The sequence below is a fragment of the Choristoneura fumiferana genome, chromosome 29 (assembly GCF_025370935.1).
Source record: "Choristoneura fumiferana chromosome 29, NRCan_CFum_1, whole genome shotgun sequence".
NCBI lineage: Eukaryota > Metazoa > Arthropoda > Insecta > Lepidoptera > Tortricidae > Choristoneura > Choristoneura fumiferana.
Genome location: NC_133500.1, coordinates 8,377,660 through 8,399,201, shown reverse-complemented (window position 1 = coordinate 8,399,201; position 21,542 = coordinate 8,377,660). Strand labels below are relative to the sequence as shown.

Below are 21,542 nucleotides of genomic sequence, written 5' to 3'. Positions count from 1 at the left end.
AGTCTGTTTATTTGTTAACCGACTTCAAAAAAAGGAGGAGGTTATCAATTCGGTTGTATTTTTTTAACATTTGTTACTTCAGAACTTTATGAACCGATTTCAATTTTTTTTTTATTCGACTGGATGGCAAACCAGCAAGTGGGTCTCCTGATGGTAAGAGATCACCACCGCCCATAAACGTCTGCAACACCAGGGGTATTGCAGACGCGTTGCCAACCTAGAGGCCTAAGATGGGATACCTCACGTGCCAGAAATTTCACCGGCTGTCTTACTCTCCACGCCGAAACACAACAGTGCAAGCACTGCTGCTTCACGGCAGGATTAGCGAGCAAGATGGTGGTAGCATGTCCCATAAGCACCAAATCAGGATCTGATGATTGGATCCTAAGGAAACCGAGGGCACTCTTCAAATATTATCCGCTTCGATGATATTATAATATTTTTACGGGTTATTTTGTAACACGCATTTTGTAAACAAATACATATATCTTCTTATAACATGCTTTTCACTTATTGAATCAATCTTTATTTAATCTTTTTGTGATACATACGAGTACATAGACATTATCATGATTCTATTCATTCGTGCCAACTCTTTTGAATCGAACTATACTAAAGTCCATCGAGTACCTACTCTAATAGGGCGGAAATTTCGTTGAAGTATGAATATGTGGATGTATGAAAAACCCACTACCTGACCAAAGGTTAAGCAAGACCGATAGGGGTCAACCATAAAGTACGTCACACATTTAGAGGGGCGAGGGGTCAGATGGTTTGTATACCATGTGATAATGAGGGGGGGACGGGTGTTAAAATAGTCAAAATTAGTGTGTCGTATTTATAGATGGCCCCTATAGGTTACCATCTCATTAACGGCAAATTTTTCCATATACTTATGGATTGATGTTGAAAGAAGGCATCTTGAATTAAAATTCTAATGAAAAATCAATAGCAATTAAGGATCCCACTAATATTATAAATGTAAAAGTTTGTGAGTCTGTTTGTTTGTTACTTCATCACGTCTAAACCACTGAACCGATTTAGATGAAATTCGGTATACAGGTAGTTCGAGTCCCGGGGGAGGACATAGGATAGTTTTTATCCCGGGAAATTCCATAGTTCCCACGGGATGGCGATAACCGAATTCTAAGCGGACGGAGTCGCGGGTAACGGCTAATTTTAATTAAACTGACCCAAAAGCTGAAATATTTCAGATTTTTTTTAAGACGCTTCAAAATTATATATTATGTACGTTGCTGCATTGAAATGTAACCGTTTGTTTCCTAAATAAATTAAAAAAAAAAAACAGCTAAATTGATTTAGTTCCATTTACTGAAAGCCAGTATTCTATTAGTTGTATTCTCGATGTCCTCCTCGTATATAAAAGAGTACACATTGATCTACCAATTTTGGAAATCTTGTGTCACTTCGCTCGAAAAAGGTTCAATACTTCCTTGAGGGGCAAACTACACTTCGTCGTATTACACGCCTCGCATGTTTTTATGGGGCACTTCGGGGCGTACACTGGCGATGGGGCAAAATGGTACAGCGAATATAAAGTTACCGGGTAAATGAAAGAAAGGAAAATATACATTTATGTGATGCAATAAGGCACCATTGTAATGTAAAAACACTAAATAATACTAGAAAAAAAGACAGTCAAAATTAAATGTTTTGTATTTATAAACTGTTTCTCCGTAGTTAATGTTATAAATACATAAGAAACTATTACTGTATGTTAGTCTACATCTACATGTTTAAACAGCTGAACTGTTTTAAATGTTATTTGGTATAGAAATAGTTTGAGACTCTGGAAAGGACATAAGGTAGTTTTTATTTCGAAAAATTGCTCAATGAGGGCTATCGCGTATGAATTTGCCGCTAGAGTCACTCACACATCTACTTCATAAAACACCACGACCTTTGTTCAAGGTGGTGAAACAGACCTGTTTTTGTTTTATAATTAGAACCTTAATTAAAACTAGCACTTTAAACTAAGAGCAAAATCTTTTTAAAACAAATCTCTTAGTAAAACAATTTTACTTAAAATAGTAGTTTTTATAAAGAAGTTTTTCAATTGTTATTTTAAGTGTAAATATAAAAGTTTTGAACAATCAGCCTATTCCTTTGTTAGTGACAATTGTTGTGCGATTATATAAATAAATTAAATGGATTACGGTTGCATTGAAAAAGATATTAAATGATAATGATGACTAAACCTACCTACTCAAGATTGGTATCTGGGATATATATTGTCATTGTGTACCTATCTATCTCTATTAGTGATTTGTGTCGTACCGGCGGAGATTTAGTCTACTATCCATTGGTAAACGGATATAAACCTTATTTCCGTTGGTACCTATACATATTTTGTGTTTATGTTTAGTTATGTAGTTAGTAAAAATCACTTTGCACAAGAATTTTAGCATCAGAGCGCGACGCCAACAAACTGTTTTACAGTTTGGCGTACTGTAAATATATTGTTATGTATGTGCTAATATTAATAAATAAATTAAAAAAAACACACACGAACGCACGCTCTCGCTCACAAATATATGCATTTGTAATAATCAGGAGTCAGTTTTATGTTAAAAAAACCTTAAATTTTATGTGTACCTCTTGACCACGTCCTCAAGTGTACCGTATAAATACACATTTGGACATGGACATTGTTGCGGAGTTTTCCCCGTTTTTGCCTCTATGTGTAAAACTTTCACAGTTATGCCCTAAAGGTCTTGCCTCACTAAGTTTGCTCTAGTTTGGGTCTTCTTGAGTAGTGATGTGCCTTTGTTTAAAAACTCATCACCATATCGCGGCCTATATTATACAAGGTGTTAATTAAATAACTGAAAACCTGAAATTAGCACCGAATAGGTACGCTACATTTTATTCCAGATTCTAATGCTTGCGATCGCAGTCAAATGACAGTTAGGCAATACGGCCTCAGTTTTTTTTTAAATCTCTTTTATTGTGCCCTATCCAAAAGTTTACAAGTGCAACATAAAGCATTAAGGGGCTGTTTCACCATCCGTTGATAAGTCTTAACTGATGGTTAAATGTGATGCCGTCTCCGTCTATTCGAATAAAACAAATAGAGACGGCATCACATTTAACCGTCAGTTAAGACTAATCAATGGATGGTGAAACAGCCTCTAAATGTTTTAGCGAGGTTGCATATTATTTCGATAATTTAATAACGGCCGCTTTTCCTGTCAGTAACTCTTTATTGTACAAAAGAAAAGAAACAAAATACAATCAATCAATTATTTTATGGGGATCTGCTGCAGACATTGAGTAAATTTTTATCTTACAAAAGAGAGCAATTAGAGCAATTTATAATTTGAAGACGCGTGATACTTTAAGATCTTTTTTTAAGGAAACAGGTAACCTAACCCTGGCGTCGCTTTATGTTTTTGAAATAATCATGTATGTAAGGAAGAACATGTGTCATTGCTCGTACTAATTTTCATATCATGGAAACAGGTCGGTAAATGAGTTTGTTAATGCATGGCGCGCTGCTGCCCGTGCGCGCGCTGCACACGCACGCCAATGCACATGCTGCGGAGGGGGAGGGCGGCGCGGAGGCTGGCGCTGCCAAGAGCGCAATCAGCGGTATCGGCAATTTTTGAAAAAATATTAGTTTCTCTTTTACAAATATACAATTTTACTCGCAAATGTGATGAATTACGAACATCGACTCATTAAACCCTCAGTCTTCGACTTCGGGCTTCTAATAGACTCTCGTTCGTAATTCCGTATTTACCGCCCTTAAGCCAAAATGTACTATTATATATATATTTTTTATTATGGATAACTTATTTCCCTGCGGATACTGATACGAATATCCGGCACATCTCTGCGCTCGTGAGCTTAGCGATGTTTGGATTAGATCAGTTTACCCCTGTTTACTTTCGGTGTAGTTATACCTTGGATTGGAACAATCTTTGCTTAAGGTAAAAGCACCAATAGTGGAATTAATGGGAATACATTTATATTGGAGTGGCCACAGATTTTTATGTCTCGCGTCTATGCCACATGTAGGGAAAGTATCTTAAATATAGTACTTTTTTGTGTCAATATTGTACCTACATAGATTTTTTTCTGAAAGAAGACTTATTTTTCAGCGCTGGTCTTATTTTTCTGGTTTTTCTATGCATCTATATTTCAGTTTGTATTTTCGTTATGGGTTTTACGGGATGAACGTAAAAGTAACAAAAAATTTGGAATTGAAATAAAAAATACAAAAAGATTCCAAAAAAAACAATCTTAATTTGATTGCTTAATAACGACATCTGTTGTCCGGGTGAGCGGTTAGTTCCAATGGAATGCTGAAAAAAGTTTCTCGATGAGGGCTACAGCATAGATGTCGCTAGTGTCGCTGCTTAAGTGACTACATAAGAAACAAACAAGCTGAGAGACTTATTTTTGTTTTTAAATCGTCTAATTTATTGAATCAGGCGTTACTTTGCGGAGATCCATATCAATGAACTAAAAGAATTTCCTTGCTCACCCGCGACCTTACGATAGCTAAGCTTATGCAAAATATGCGTGATCATGCAGTTCTCCACCTTTAAGCTTAACTATCATAAGGTCGCGGGTGAGCAAGGAAATTCTTTTAGTTCATCGAAATCGTCTGTCTGTATCTGTATTTACCTACATGTAATCCTACGTACAAATACAATAAAATACGAAAAACAGGGTCGTAGAAGGTAAATCTGTGTTACCCCTTTAATACGAGCGAAGCCAGTGGCGAAAGCTGGAAATTATATAAATATCTTGAGACACTTGCCATCAATTGTTCTAGCCCCAAACTAACCAAAGCTTGTACGGTCAAGGACGTTAATTAACATGGAACCTTTTCAAAGGAAAAGTCGTTACGATTTTCCTTGTTGTTAATTAAATCTATGTCACTATGACTTTTACTGTGAAATGGTTCCATGGTTGCTCATGAATTAAAGTCCTTGACCGTGCTATGAATGAATGAATGAAACGTTTATATCGTTTATGGGCACTTGGCAACGGATAAACATACTTATATAGATAAATACATACATACTAAACGTTCAAGAGTCGAGAACAAATGTTCTTGTTATTCATACAAATACCTGCCCGGACCGGGGATCGAAGCCGGGGCAGTAAGCTTCGTAGTCAGGTTCTCTAACTACTAGACTATCCGGTCGTCATTGTTTCGTCAGATTCGAACTGGCAAAATCTTTTCATTTGAACCAAAATATGTTCTAACCTAAATCTTCTCGACTTAAAATAAACAGAAAAGTTCAATCCGAAATCTAATAAACCCTATCCCAAGAAAAAGGTTTCACTAGAACCCGTCCCGAGGTCTTGACTAATTTCATTCGTCCCTTTTGTTACATGATATTTTGTGTTTCAGGTACACATTTGAGGATAAATACAGAAAAAGGTAAACGTCTGAGGTTACCGGGATGAGGTGATATTGTTTTTGATGTGTGATATAATACGGCTTTAGACTAATATAAAGTAAACATGGAATTCTGCAAACAGTAAAGCTAGAATTAAAATTCCGAAAAACTTAACAGGTTAACAGGTTTTGGTTTTGGTTTTGCAGGTGGTAGGACCTTGTGCAAGGTCCGCCCGGATTGCTACTACATCTTGCTCGCTAATCCTGCCGTGAAGCAGCAGTGCTTGCACTGTTGTGTTTCGGCGTGGAAAGACAGCCAGTGAAATGACTGGCACTTGAGGTATCCCATCTTAGGCCTCTAGGTTGGCAACGCATCTGCAATACCCCTGGTGTTGCAGATGTTTATGGGCGGCGGTGATCTCTTACCATCAGGAGATCCACTTGCTTGTTTGCCATCCAGTCGAATAAAAAAAAAGGTTCGGCAGCAAATCCACCTTTACCTACTTCATTACCAGCCAGAAGACGTCCACTGCTAAACAAAAGTAACGACAGCTCGCTAATTTCATCCACCCTTTGACCGCAACTCTCACGATGTCGTCAGTCCATCTAGTGGGAGGCCTGCCAACGCTTCTTCTGTTTCGTGGTCGCCACTCGAGGTCTTTTCTCTCCCAACGGTTAACTATTCTTCGATCGATGTGGTCTGCCCATTGCCACTTCAGCTTGCATATTCTTCGAGCTATGTCGATGACTTTAGTGGGGCATAACCAAGGCTACCATGATGTTTTTTCTTGAAAGCCCGTGTCAGATCTCTAAGCTACCACGACTTCAATATGTTCCCATTGTCAGTTTATTTTAATTTCGTTACACAAAACAAATTGTCAAGACAGCAAACTTTGTCATAAGAAGAAAAAAAATTCCCTTCATCCGTCCAAGTTATTTGCGCGTTGAAAAAGTGGCTCGAGCGTAACGACGACATTTCTCATGGATCCTGTTATGAAACATTGTTATCAATTTACATCGGAACATTTCCTTTTTTTACTGACATTTAATTTTCTCTTCCTAAAAGGGAACGTTAATCTTGCCGCAGATAAGTTCGGGTTATACAAACGAAAGTTTTGTAGGATATGTCATCATCATCATCATCATCCCAGCCTATATACGTCCCACTGCAGGGCACAGGCCTCCCCTCAGAATGAGAGGGCTTGGGCCATAGTTCCCACGCGGGCCCAGTGCGGATTGGGAACTTCACACACACCATTGAATTGCTTCGTAGGTTTGTGCAGGTTTCCTCACGATGTTTTCCTTCACCGCAAAGCTCGTGGTAAATTTCAAGTGTAACTCCGCACATGAATTTCGAAAAACTGAGAGGTGCGAGCCGGGGTTTGAACCCACGACCCTCTGCTTGAGAGGCGATGGGTCAAACCACTAGGCCACCACGGCTTACGGCTTGTAGGATATGTGAAATGTAATAAATTGGTGCTTTCTGTAATTCTCGTTTGTGTAAAGTTCATTTTTTGAAGTAAGCTATGTAATTATCCGTGGTTTGTTAGTGAGTCCAAAAAAATATGGCTCTATCCAACGGAGTACAATTTGGTCAGTTTCTAGTGGGTTTTGTCGTGGCACGGTAAAAAAAAATCTAGAAACGATATATGGTAGAAAAGTATAAATGTGTGGATGAACGATGACAGCGTGAATCGAAAAAAAAAACACGTGAAACGCGAGGTTTAGATATCGGAGTGCTTAGTTATCATATTGACATAGTCCAATTTCTATTGTATACATTTTTTCTTTGTAACCTACTTCGAAAAACGTAGTAATCATAAATGTTAAAACTTTGTAGCCTTATTTGTTTTTTTTTTTAACTAGCCTGGAATATTGTCTCCTCTTGATCTCCACACCTAACCTTACCAACTTAAAAATCTTGATCATATCACTTTCTCTGTCTGTCAGTCTCTTATTCCCTCTCTCTGTGTGTCTTTTAAGGTACTAGGTGTAGATATATTCATTTTCCTTTTGGACTCCTTACAAGGAACCACTTACGAGGCTGCAGTCGACAGTGCGTAATAGTTCTAACCCCCTTTCCGTTTTCCTATCCATTCCCAAATGAAACATCTGTAATTTATTCTTTATCCCGCTGCTTACCAACGATTTAAGCTTTATGATATTTTAGCCTGATTGCTGACAATTTGGCCTCAAATGCGGATTCCTACTTTTTGCTGTTCCGCGAATAATGTTCGTTCCCCCAGTAAATATACCGACGCGTGTGCAACAATAACAGTAATAAATTGGTGCTTTCTGTAATTCTCGTTTGTGTAAAGTTTATTTTATGAATTAAACTAATTTATCTGTGGTTTATTCATGAGTGGTGGGATGTGATAGATACAGGCTCTCTATTTATCACTGACGAGAGTTTAAGTAGGAGAGGTTCCGTAGTCGTCATAGCAAAATCGAATCCTTGTAGTTTTAATGTCCGTTCATCTGTCCGCAGTTTAGCTTTAAGATTCCTAATATGTTCCTAAAAAAAATGTATTTTGGAATGGGTAGCAATTATTTTTTCAAAATGAAATTCTACTTATTTAATGTACAAAGTGCAATTGAAATCTATATTAATATTATAAATGTGAAAGTGTGTGTGTTTGTATGTTTGTCCGTCTTTCACGTCGAAACGGAGCGAAACGAAGCGATAGTTTATTTGCCAGAGAGTGACATGGGCCACTTTTTATCCCCGAAAAATGCAGAGTTTCCGATCCCGAGGGAACAGCGCGCGATAACCGAATTCCACGCGGGCGAAGCGAAGGTTATTTATAAAAACTACTTATAAGCTACGCTATCAGTTTTTCCTTAGATTTCTTATATAGAGAGTTCCAATGACATCTTAACTCGGGTTATTTTTTTGCTAGAAGCGCTCCCAACTAAACTTACCCTGACCGACCTTAAGAAAGCCTACCTTAGCTTTTGCTTACAAAAAGCTTCTACCCTCAAAGCTCGAGGTCAGGCCGCAGATCAAGTGTCACTTGACATGTTTCGTTCACGTTCATGTACATGCGTTGGAGTTGAGGTCGAGGGTTAGGTGTGAGTGAAAGGGGTGATTAGTGGCGTGTGGTAACCGACTGCGAGAAATCAAAAGGGATTATGATTTTGGTAGATTATTTAATCACTGGGATTATCCGCGTTGGGCCTGCGTGGGAACTACGGCGCAGCTCTTTTTATCTGTGAGGAAGCCTAATGCTGACGTACAGGCTATGATGATGATGTGTTAGTTTAATTAAACACCCCTGATTCAGTCAAGTTTTAAAACTCATCAAAATTGTGTTACTTCATTTTAAAAGAGACTATGCTTATTACCTATAAAGCTCTATTTCCACCAGAGATATGCGAGGATGTCTTGCAAGGAATGTGTTTTTCATGAACCAATAGAAACGCTTCACTGACACATCCTCGCACAGCACATCTCTGGTGATAACAGTTGAGCGGAGCAAGGCGAGGTAAACACTGTAAGAAGGCGATCGAGGGACAAGTGAACTCACGGGTGATGTGTAAATACTGTCTCTATTCTAAAACCTGAGGTCTGACTTATAGTTTAAGTTGTATATGTTGGGAGTGTGTGTGTGTGTGAGGCGCAACACACACTACAACACACTCGCTCACATCTCTGGTTGAAACGGAGCCTAAGCTAGAACAAAATAAAAATATTGACTCTTCCCCACCTCAATATCTCCACCAAGGATCAAGGCCGTCTTCCGAACAAGATCAAACTTTTCCGAGGCATTAGCGAAATGAAAACTCATGTAGTAAGTAGGGATGTCAAAAGAACACTGCGAAGTGGGAATCGGGCTAACCGGGGAGCCAGCTATTCAGAATGCTGCCGAGTCAGCCCTGGCTGTGACATACGGGATAGTGGCACGGGCGCAAACGCGCGGTCGTAACGTGAGCGTGAAATGAAATGAAATAAATTGTAAAAAAAAAAACAAATTCAAAAATGCTTCATTGCAGATCAGGGTTCGTAGTTTGTTAGTAATAGTACATAAGTTTTATTTGTATTTTGCTTTAGACATGGTAACAAGTGGTTTTCATATTTAATGTGCTTGTGTGCAAGCACACGTCTAACCAACTACATTGGCATGCGAATCCTACTAATATAATAAATGCGAAAGTTTGTAAGTTTGTTTGTTACTTCATCCCGTCTAAACTGCTGAACCGACCGAAGTACACATAGGATATAGGTGGACATAGGATAGTTTTATCCCGAAAAATTTCATATTCAAGATTGACATTATAAAGCAATTCAATGGGTGTACCAAAATAACGGTTTTGATGTGCTCCTTCGCAAATTAGTGTGGTCAAACTATAATAGCTGCGCTTGCGTTGAATATTTGTAATCAAGCTAATTTTGTCTGTCTGTCTATGGCATCGTAGCTCTCAAACGGATGGACCATTTCGATGCGTTCTTTACAAAAAAGTGCGTTTTCTTGCTGTGCTCATTAGCCATGTCGATATTGAAATGACTATCAGTGGTTATTTAACTTCTCTAATCTATTTAGGGTTCCGTAGTCAACTAGGAACTCTTATAGTTTCTCCATGTCTGTCTCTCTGTCTGTCCGCGGCTAAGCTCAGAAACCGTTAGTACTAGAAAGCTGTAATTTGGCATAAATATACATATCAGTCACGCCAACAGTGGTAAAATAAAAAAACAAAAAAAATTTTAGGGTACCTCCCTTAGACGTAAAGTAGGGCTGATTTTCTTTTTCTCGACTAACCTATAGTGTGGGGTATCGTTGGATAGATCTTTTAAATGGGGGTTTCCAAGACGATTTTTCGATTCAGTGATATGTTTGCGAAATATTCAACTTTAAACTGCAAATTTTTATTAAAATCGAGCACCCTCACGCCTCCTCTAAAATCTAAACTGTTGGGTGAAAAAAAAACAGGATAGTTGTAAGTAGTATATCAAATTTACAAGGAAAATTATAACGGCTATGAGTGTTGAGAATTATTAATTAGTAGTTTAATAATTAGCAGCCTAAGGTATAAAATATACATAAACTTGGATGATTCCGTACACAATACAAAATCCTTAGAAAAATATTACTTGTTTTTTTCTTAATGGCTACGGAACCTTATCTTGGGCGTGTCCGACACGCTCTTGGCCGGTTTGTTCACATAGCTACAACTGTTTTCTAACTTTAACCAGCTGGCACGCACAAACTAATTCTCCGTGTGTTCCCTCCCACAAGATAAGATCTTTGCGGCAAAAGCCGCATTTTATTGAATCTGTACGTGTCTACTTCTGGGACGGATAAAATTGTTATTGCGATTGCGCCAACCCTGTCTTTATGTCTTTTTGATCTAATGTCAGGTGTTCAGGTGGGTTACATTGTCATTTTTCTAGAAGTGCTTCGTCGGTAGAAAAGACAATAATTTAGTCTACGCTCTGTAATTTTATAAAGCGCGTGCTTGTTTATTCAAGCATTGTCCAGAATCCATACTCTTAATATAAAAGCGAAAGTGTGTGTGTGTGTTTGTGTTACTCCTTCACGCTAAAACGGCTGGACGAATTTGGATTAAATTTGGTAGCTATGTAGATAGCTGACCATCTGGAATAACATACTTATAGGCTACTTTTTATCCCGATGTTCTCACGGGATAGGGTTAAAATCTCGAGATAACAACTGTTGGGCATAGAGTCACGAAATTTGGCATAGTGGCTTTTAATGTAATTTTCGGGAATTCCCACGGGAATTTTGTAAAATCCCGGAATTTAAATTCAACTGCTGTATCTAATGATTTACGCGTGCGAAGCCGCGGGTAAACTCTAGTCTTATAATATAAATAAAAAATAATTGGAGGATTTTTTATAAGGGCGTCACTTCAGAACGACTGCTCCTATTTGATTATTTTTTTGCTTGTAGTTATATATTAGAAGATGGTTTGTATGAAAGAAGATAATGTGAAAATTTTAAGAAAGAGTAAAATAATCGAACCAACTTAAAAATTAATAACTCTTGAAATTGTCTTTTCAAAAATAAATATCTCAAAAATGGCTAAGATAAATCATAACTAAGAACTCCCTCAAGGATACCTACTTGCTTCCACGTAAATAATGTTTATGTATATTATAAAAAAATATCCGTACAAAAAATGCGTTAGAATAGAAGATGTATGCAGGGTAGTTTATTCCCAGTTTCATCACACCTGAGCGAAGCCGGGGCGGGCGGCTCGCTTTGGAATAAAATTGAAGCATTGTTTTTCCTAATGATGCATCATCATCATCATCATCATCATCCCAGCCTATATACGTCCCACTGCTGGGCACAGGCCTCCTCTCAGAACAAGAGGGTTTGGGCCGTAGTTCCCACGCGGGCCCAGTGCGGATTGGGAACTTCACACGCACCATTGAATTGCTTCGCAGGTTTGTGCAGGTTTCCTCACGATGTTTTCCTTCACCGCAAAGCGATCGATTAATGATGCATCGTAAAGACAAAAAACGCGTTTGAGTTCTAGTTTCGAGCGGTTATTAACTGAGTGTGACGTAACTGTTTACTAGTTGTTGCCCGTGACTGCGTCTATGAAAACAGGTGACGTTTTAAGTGTGCTCCCTCCGCCTCAAGTTTTTATGCTCTAGATACCTGATGACCTAGTGCTTAGTGCTTCGACCTAGAGTTGAGTAAAGCTCCAATTGACATAGTTTTCACGGAGAAAAGAATACCTGAGAGCGGTCTGTGAAATAGGAATCTCTCTATAGTGAGAAAAACGTGTCGACGAATTTCAAGTCGTGCCCGTGCCAATCATTGAATACCATTTGTAGTGCATTTTAGATTTTTAATGGGTTCAGACTTTAATTTGCGGATGTCCATATCAATGAACTGTAATTACGGCTTCGTCTTTGTATGTCTGCATGTTAACATACATGTGTCGCATCGTGGTTTGTAAGGCACAAGCAAGGTAAAATTAATGTAGGATTAACATTAATAAACTGTTAGAAGCAGTTACTTGATTCATTTAGATCTTGGACCCACGAGGAGATTGCCGGGACGTGCTCGCCTACTAGATACTTTGTTCCCGGTGTTAGAGGAAATGGTAAAATGACGCATGTCACTACAAGGTTCCGTCCGAGTGTCACTAAAAGTCCCTTGGGACTGGCCAAGGCCGCGAATCCAAAATCTGTATAAAAGCACAGGGGATCAAACACAGCAGGGCTATTTTTAACAGTGCAATGAGTGACTTAATGATTGCTTAGCCTAGCGATGTTGCTAAAGTGTATTAGGTATTTAATAATAATAATAATTAAACTCCGGACGGTATGTCTCTGATTCCCTGGAGGATGGGTCGGGTTTTAGTTTGGGACGCAACCTGCGTCGATACCCTAACCCCTTCACACCTTCAGGGTACAACTAAAACTGGCGCAGCGGCTGAAGCACCGAGGGCAGGTAACCTAGTAAGTTTTAGCATATAACTTCGTTGCTGTCGGATTTGAGACCCTGGAAGTGCAAAAGCGCCTGGTCGACACTACTGGAGACCAAAGGGCTGGCAGCTATCTCTCTCAACGAATCGCCATCGCCATTCAACGAGGGAATGCTGCCAGCCTCTTGGGCACCATGCCACGTGGGCCTTTTTTAGATTTAATTTAGTAGGTATTAAGTTTTTAAGTTAGGTAGTTAGTTTATAGTTAAGTTTCATATGGTTATTTTTTCTCAAATACCTATGTTATACCTATGTTGTGTGTTGTCAATTGTATTTTGTTAATTTTCTTTTGTACAATAAAGAGTTTACATACATACATACATATATATTTAAAGGCCTGCCAACGCTTCGTCTTCCGGTTCGTGGTCGCCACTCGAGGACTTTTCTTCCCCAACTGTTATCTGTTCTTCGCCCATTGCCACTTCCAGCTAAGTCGGTGACTTTAGTTCTTCGACGAATTTCCATATTCTGGATTCTATCACGCAAAGAAACTCCAAGCATAGCTTCTCCATAGCTCGTTGGGTGACTCTGAGCCTCTCTAAAAGGTCAACAGTCAAGGACCACGTCTCAGCGCCATAAGTCATCACTGGCAACACACACTGGTCCAAGATGTGATGTGATGTGGTGTGATGTAATGCCATATCATATTACTATACTATATAATGTGTTCCTATATTTTGGTGAAAGGATCGAAGTGATTTCTTTTATAAACTAAACAGCGTGTCAAACCGCGGAACACAGCTAGCTACTATCTAGGCGTCTGCTATAATTTTCTCCATCGAATTAGGACTCTGTTTCCCGGGTCCCTTTTTTACGAGGCCCGTTTGGCGTTTCTCCACGCCCGCCTTTTTGCAACGTAATTCGTTTGTCACGATATAGTGATGGGACACGGCGCAATAATTACTCGTAATTAGTGTCGATAGAATTATCACAAACTTTAATGCTGCTGATGCTGGAGATTTTTTACGCATGCGATCGCAAGGAATCGATGAATTTCAGTCGATTTCATTGGTGTGCTTTATCGAGCGAGATTGCTGAATAACTTTCTTTTGTCTTTGCATTTATCGACTCACTTATCGACCACTTAAAATGATCTTTAGTAAAAATTTAAAAATATAGCGAATTAAAACTCGGCAGAAAACAAGATATACCTATACATACTAGCACAAATATTCCCACTTTAAAGTTGCCGCAGCATTTCGAGTCTCATAAACACGGATTTCCCCGACTTTATTAAAAATTCAAACATCTCAAAGGAAGATTCATGACGTGATGCTTGGCTGCGGTTTGCCGCCGCAGGAATAGACTGTGTTATATAATATGGACTTGACATGTGCTCGGAATAATGTTGGTCTTCTTAACAATAGAGGTCATCGTTTTCTTTTCTCGGTTGTTTTTTTTTATAAGGTTAATGCCAATGTTTGTCTGTCTATTGTAGCTTTTGTATTTTTTTTAAATGTGAAAGTGAGTTTCTTTGCGGTGGTTCTTAGTTATGTTTCAGTAAAATCGGTTTGACCGTTTTTGAGATATTCAACTTTGAAATGACAAAGTTGGGGGTGTTCCATATCGTTTTTAAGTAGGTATCGATATGTAAAGTAAATGGATGAGAAAATAAAGGAGATAGCGTGACGACTTGAACCATTTCCAGTCAGATTGGCAACAGTTGGCGTAAAGTAGGTAGATACGAGTGGAAGAAGAAAGGGGAGGTTTTTGCCCAGCAGTGGGACAATCGTGTCCCACTGCTGGGCAACGTGTAAATAAATTTAAAAGCTTGGCAAATGTTGTGAGTTGTAAGTCAATCATATTTTCAACCGACTTTAAAAAATGAGGAGGTTATCAATTCGTCTGTATGTTTTTTTTTGTTTGTTTGTTACGCGATAACTCCGTCAATTGTGGGCCGAATTTCAAAATTCTTTTTTTGTTCTAAAGGACACACTTCCGAGGTGGTCCCATTGAAATCAAGTCAGGATCTGATGATAGGATCTAGGAGAAATTGAGGGTAACCCTCAAATTTTAAAAGCACACCCATAGCGATTTTGGCATTTTGAACACCAAGTCAAGTATTTACATTCAGAAAGTATCATATAAAACTCTGCCGTGTTTGAGCTTAATGGAATCGTTGTCAGATGCACTTTAACTACAAATAACTAAAAACCATGAAAAAAAACTTTTAAACAAAAAATGGAACTGACTTCAAATAAAAAAAAATATAAGTTAGGCATTTATATTTTTCATAAACGAAAAAGTTTTTTGGTACTTCTGTAGTGGTCATGCTAGGGAGAGGATAGGTTATTTAGTCTATCCTTCTCTTATATCTAGGTCATAGTAAGCCGAACATAATCTGCCGCTTGTGATTGTAGCCTCCCATGAGGACTATTAGCGTGCTGTCTCCAAACTAGGATAGTTTCAATTGGCAGCCTATTGCTGTCTAGTCACACACATCTAATTTACAAACATATCTACTATACTTAGTACAATTTATATTGTATATCGACTTACAATAATATAGTATATGTAATCATTGAAGTAAATATTATAGTATTTATCCAGAACATCCTTACGCAATTTATGAATGACTCCTAGATTAAACTCCATTTAAGACGTGAGTTGACTTGTGTTTATTACATTATAGATGACTCTTAATCGGAAGGACCTATTTAATTCTAGTTTTAGCACCGTCTTATCATTTTATCATCACCACTTCTTTCTCACCCCTATCTGGAATACATAAATATCAAACATCCCTACCATACAAAAACCTGGGAACTGCATAATTTTCCGGCCTTATCGAGCCTTAAGTCATGGCAGTCGTAAAATTATATTGCCTCATCGATATCGATAATTTATGGCACAACACTAGGGCTCTATGCGTGCTATAGGGCGTCACATTTCTATGCAAATGTGGGTAGTATGCGAATGACAACATGAGGGAAAACGAGTGGAAAAACATACTATTAAGTTTATGGTAAAAGACTTATTGTGATATTGATATATGGGGTGAATTAAGTTTGGGATACATTAACTGTTTGTCGTTTTTGTACACTTGGAATGTATACATTTTCTACACTTGAAAGGTTTTGGTCATTAACTAAATATAAACTAAACAACGTCAATTGTTGTCTTAAATATTTAAATTCCCCCATTAAACTATCTAAACATTTATATGTCTGTATTAAAATACATCGAGCTGTCGGTAGGCCTCCAAGATGGAGCGACGACCTGGTTAAGATCGCGGGATCGCGTTGAATGCGGAAAGCACAAGACCGGTCTGAGTGGAGAGCTGTGGGGGAGGTCTATGTCCGACAGTGGACGTCTTTCGGCTGACATGATGATGATGATGATTGAAATACATTAGTCTAGTTTATATTACAATGATAGACAATTAAAATGTTTAAAATTCTTGAAGATGCCAAATCTCGCAATTGAAGTTTGTTTACATTTAGTTAATTACTTAAACCCCTCAAGTATAACCCTTGTCCACAACTTTATCTACTGTGAATCCGTATACCGGGATAAAAATTATCCTAACCCCTGTTTCATGCCGTCTCTGTTTATTTTGTTCGAATAGACGGAGACGGCATCACATTTATCCGTCAAATAAAATTATCAATGGGTGGGGCTGTTGCCCCTAAGTGTCAATTCAGAGGTCGTAATGTCTAACACGCTGACATTCACTCATTTATTAATCAATGTCATACTTACAATAGCTATTAAGATCATTTTGTAATACTAACCAATGGATCTGAGTAATCTGAATAAATAAATTATTATTATTATTATTCACGATCATTCTCCATCTCTTTCTATGATGATGATGATGACTAACTCAAAAGATTTATGCTTAGAAATCTAAATGAAGTGATTTCTTAGCATGTCAGTGCCATACTTATCAAGTTACTGTTAACACGTCACGCTCAGTTTACGTAGATTCACAAACGACATCTGCTAAATTATCTCAGAACACTACTCTTATATACAAGCATTAATTAAGACCAGGGTTTCTCAAACTTATGGCTCCACGTACCCCTGTTAAAGTTTTTAGACGAGGGCGAACCCCTACCTCCCCAATGAACTAAAAGAATTTCTTTGCTCACCCGCGACCTTATGATAGCGAAGTTTATGCAAAATATGCGTGTTCATGCAGTTTCTCCACCTTCACACTGTAAGAACACACACAAATCACACAAACCCATCTATCACCACCACTACACTACACTGACGCGTTTCGAACTCAACCAGAGCTCATCTTTAGAGCAACACGACCGTACACCATGCTGCCAAATGTTAGACTGGCATCCCTCCCCCCAAAGAAAATATTGAAATTGGCCGCTGGAGATACTAAGGTTTTTTTTTTATTCCAATCATCATCATAATATTTCATTCATATTATTTGTTTTTTTTTTTACAAATATCTGCCTCGCACCAGGGACCAAACCCAGGACCTGAAGCCTCGTAGTCAAGTTCTCTAACCACTAAGCTCCGGTCGTCCAAGTCTAAATGACAATAGTTTTTCAAAAATTGGTAATTCCTGTTTTTGAAAAAGGCCCAGCAGTGGGACGTAAACTTAAGAAATTAAGGTAAAAATCGTTTGGCCAGTCTGGCAGCCACCATTACGTAAATCTTGTCGCGAACGCCCTGCCGTCGAATGGCGAAATCCTAGGGGTTATAGAATAAAATAGAATAAACTTTATTGTTTAACTGCGTTACTTGCGCGTTACATAGATTAGGTTAGGTTCGCGTACCGAACTTTGAGAACCCCTGATTACGACTAATACGTGTTTTAAACGCTTTCATAAGATAAGCTGATAATTGCCGACAACGTTTTATGTTATCTTTAATTATAATTTTAATTACTTATAACTTCAAAAGTTGAAAAAAGTTGTAGTTGTTTCAAAGTTCAATATCGTTTTCAAAGTAACATACTGAGAACCATCGCAAGAAAACTCGCTGTCACGAATGAATAACCGCATTAAAATCGGACCATCCATTTGAGAGCTACGATGCCGCATATAGAGACATAACGCCCTCCTTTTTGCATCGGGGGTTAAAAAAGGTCAAACTCATTTATATTTAAGTTAGGAAATAAAAACATTTACGTTCGTTTGGATGAACAGCCGTAACTACACAATCTTGTTGACCTATACCTATGCTATGCCTCCTTAATAGCAATAACTTCCACAATGAGGCAATGATTTATATTTGCGTAGTAAATCTTCTCTCGCACTCAAACAATACCAAGTGTTAGTGACAGCTGCTGGAAACATAAGTGAGAATATGTCGTGAGTGAAAGTAAATAGTTGAATAGTGATTAGATTAGAATAGATTATTTATTCAATCAGTATAAAATTACATCATAATTTGTACATGTCATGTCATGTGTGTTTGTGTCAATTTTGTCATGTGTTTGTTGATTTTTATTTTCAACCCTCGACACAATAACCTTAACGACTACATCATATACTCAGCGGCACAAAATTTGGCCCACTCTACATACAAAATTACCTATTACTGCATACATTTGAGGGCCACATTTGTTGCCGCTCAGTATGTAATATAGCGTAGATTTAAAACTTGGTTTGGTCCTGGAGGGCTACTACAAAAGTCGAAAATAGAAGTTCGTGTCGTACCGTCCCTCTCATTCTCGCATTGAAAAATATTAGCGTCAGCGGGACGGCAAGATACGAAGTTCGGATTTTGCACTTCGATACTATAGAGCCTAATGCTTCCCCGGCCGATGCCGCGGCCCGCTCGCTTCGCTCTTCGTTGTACTTAATTTTTCTCAACCATAAATAAAACAGAAAGAGGCAAAGTTTAACTTAATATATTGACATTTAAATTTTCAGGATTTTGTACTTAAGGTCATTGCAAAATAGATATTCATGTTTCTGTATATCGGCTATTGATTTTGTACTTTAGTTATTACGAATTACCATATTTAAGTTCCAGATATTATGATTTCCCAGGGTCTCAAGTCAAGACAGACAGACATAGTTACTTTTACATTTATTGTATAAGTAAGAATTTTTGATTGTTCACTTATAATTGTATCTAAGTATTAAATTCTGGAAATAAATAAATTAGTATATCGTTAGACAAAACACTGCGTTTCTTCGTGTAGCAACATTCCGTGTGTTTTCATGTTAAATTGCAGTAGCGAGCTGGAATAATGAATACAAAGTCAGATGTACTCTACGGTCACTTACACTATTGTGAATTATTTACTCTTGGAGTTAATGCTAGTGCGCAGCGAATAAATTTGTAAGCCAATTTGTCTCTTCAATTTGGTTTATATGTAGGTGTATTTTTGTTGCGTTTTAATATTCCTCCGCTGAAAATGCACCACCTGCATCTAGTCCTTACTTCTTTCTGTTAAAAAAGTTTGCCGGGAAGAGATCACTCGCTTACCTTATAATTTTCTCTCTGTATTGGCTCTGTGCACGACATCAGCGCCACCTAGTGTCCGCAACTTTTTTGGCTCTGATGCTCTGACGTTTTGAAATTTCATCGCGACATTGGGACAAAAATCAAACCTATAACGTATTAATTTATAATTCAAAATTACTGTGATACCGTGATTGTGATGGTGGACAAAAGGTTGTGAATTCATTTTTGGTCATTAAAATTAAATGAGGTAAGTAAAATTTATTCAAAAAGTATGTTTTATTTTCGTTATGTCAGGGTTTGTTTACTTCATGTTTAGTTGTACTTTTACTGTAAAACGAAAAGATAAAGCTATCTTATTGGTTTCTTTGAATAATAGTCAAATTATATAATTGTTCTTATATCGCTAGTAATAAATTAAATATCGTTTTGAAATCAAAATTAGTATCATTTTGAAGACCGCTTTTGTGAGTATTACTCAATATAGAATTTCAACCGCAAACCGTTTCATAAGGAAAATTGTTGCTGGACATGTCCCAGATGTAGAGGAATTAAGAACAAAACAGGGACAGTGTTCAATAATTCAAGCTCGCATCATAACACAAACATCTATTACTAAAATTAGGTAGTTAAAGTCTATACAAATTGCTTTGTTAATGACAGATTCATATGAGTATGACAGATGACAGAGTCTAGATTATTTCTTTTTTTGGCCACTATGAGCGCTGCGATAGATTTCATTACCCCCACCTAGTACTTTGAACCCTCCCAATACCTGTTTTCTGTATCGCTTACTATAGCCGCGTTTCCACCAGAGATGTGCGAGGATGTTTTGCGAGGAATATGTTATGTTTTCATGAACCAATAGAAACTTCTTCTCTTTTAAATAATCTAAAAACCCGACTGCCTTAAACATTTTTTTACCAAAAAAAGAAACCAAAAACCTTGAAAATAATTTTCTACTAGTTTGAATTCGGTGCCTCAGCACGAGCCAGTAGAAGTGGAACTATAGTCGTCTACCTCACCTACATACTATACATTGGGCTTCAATCACTCCTGCTGGCTCGTGCTGAGGTACAGACTTTAAACTAGTAGAAAAATATTTTCAAGGTTTTTGAAGCCGGTTCCATTTTTTGTTAAACAATTTTTTTTTTCATACTTTTTAGTGATTTGTAGCTTAAGTGCATCTCACAGTTATTCCATTAAGCTCAAACACGGCATAAGTAGTTATATTTTTCTCTATAACAGAGTAACGGTACCTACGGTCTTTTTTATCAGGTCCAGTTCACCAAATGATACTTTTTGAATGAAATACTTGACTTGGTGTTAAAAATGCCAAAATCGCTATAGGTGTGCTTTAAAAATTCGAGGGTTGCCCTCGATTTCTCTAAGATTCCATCATCCTGACTTGGTGTCAATGAGACCACCTCGGAAGTATGTACTTTAGAATAAAAAAAAGAATTTTGAAATTCGGCCCACAATTGGCGGAGCTATCGCGTAACCAAAAAAAAAAATCCAGACGAATTGAGAACCTCCTCCTTTTTTGAAGGCGGTGGAAAACTAAACGGAACACATCCTCGCGCATCTCTGGCGGAAACGGAGCCAATTTGTGATGTACCTACAATAAAAAGTCATTGTATTGTCAATTCGGTACTCAAAAGGCTGCAACTCTTTAATTCAAGACTTTCTCGTACAAATTTCTGTCGTAAATTCTCCTTAACCATTTCGTCTCTATTTCGAGTGTTCGCAACAATGCATTGTTGGAATATTAATGTGTTGTGTTGAAGTTACCTTCGCGGAACAAGTTATATTTAACATGTCTTCCCATCTGGAATGGAGGCAACTTGCTGTCTCTTTCACTGCATTCAAAACCGGCCAAGAGTGAGCCGGTCGAGGAGAAAAAGAAGTCCAAACAATGCTTGGTCGCCCAAGTACTATTCTTATATATGAGCAGTTTTTGCCCGCGAATCCGTCCGTTTATAATTCATTTATCGCTATCCCATTAGTTAAGCAATTTTCCGGGATAAAAACTATCCTAAGTCCTTCCCCCGGACTCAAACTATCTGTATACCTAATTTCATCTAAATCAGTTAGGCAGCTTATACGTGAAGTGGTAACAAACAAACAGATTTACAAACTTTCGCATTTATAATGTTAGTGTCTAAACGGCTGGACGGATTTTAACGTATGAGGTATCATTGGATTCGTCATAACTGTCGGAGTGACATAGGGTATATAATATTTCAATATGGCGGAGGAATCAAAAACAATATTTTGTATTGTAACAATATTGGTGTCTAATGAAAGGTTATAATTAGCCCAT

At 37.9% G+C, this 21,542-nt stretch overlaps 1 protein-coding gene across 4 annotated transcripts in view; it reads left to right on the top strand.

Annotated features, from left to right (window-relative positions):
* The window catches only part of LOC141444020 (nephrin-like), a 475,083-nt gene that overhangs the window by 175,084 nt on the left and 278,457 nt on the right, over positions 1-21,542 (top strand). For 2 of the 4 annotated variants that reach the window (XM_074109456.1, XM_074109457.1), the window contains one exon: positions 5,390-5,419. The exons of the other annotated variants lie outside the window; for them this stretch is intronic. The gene's annotated coding sequence lies outside the window, so the exon portion shown is untranslated. The remainder of the gene's footprint in view (positions 1-5,389; positions 5,420-21,542) is intronic. 4 annotated transcript variants of the gene reach the window in all.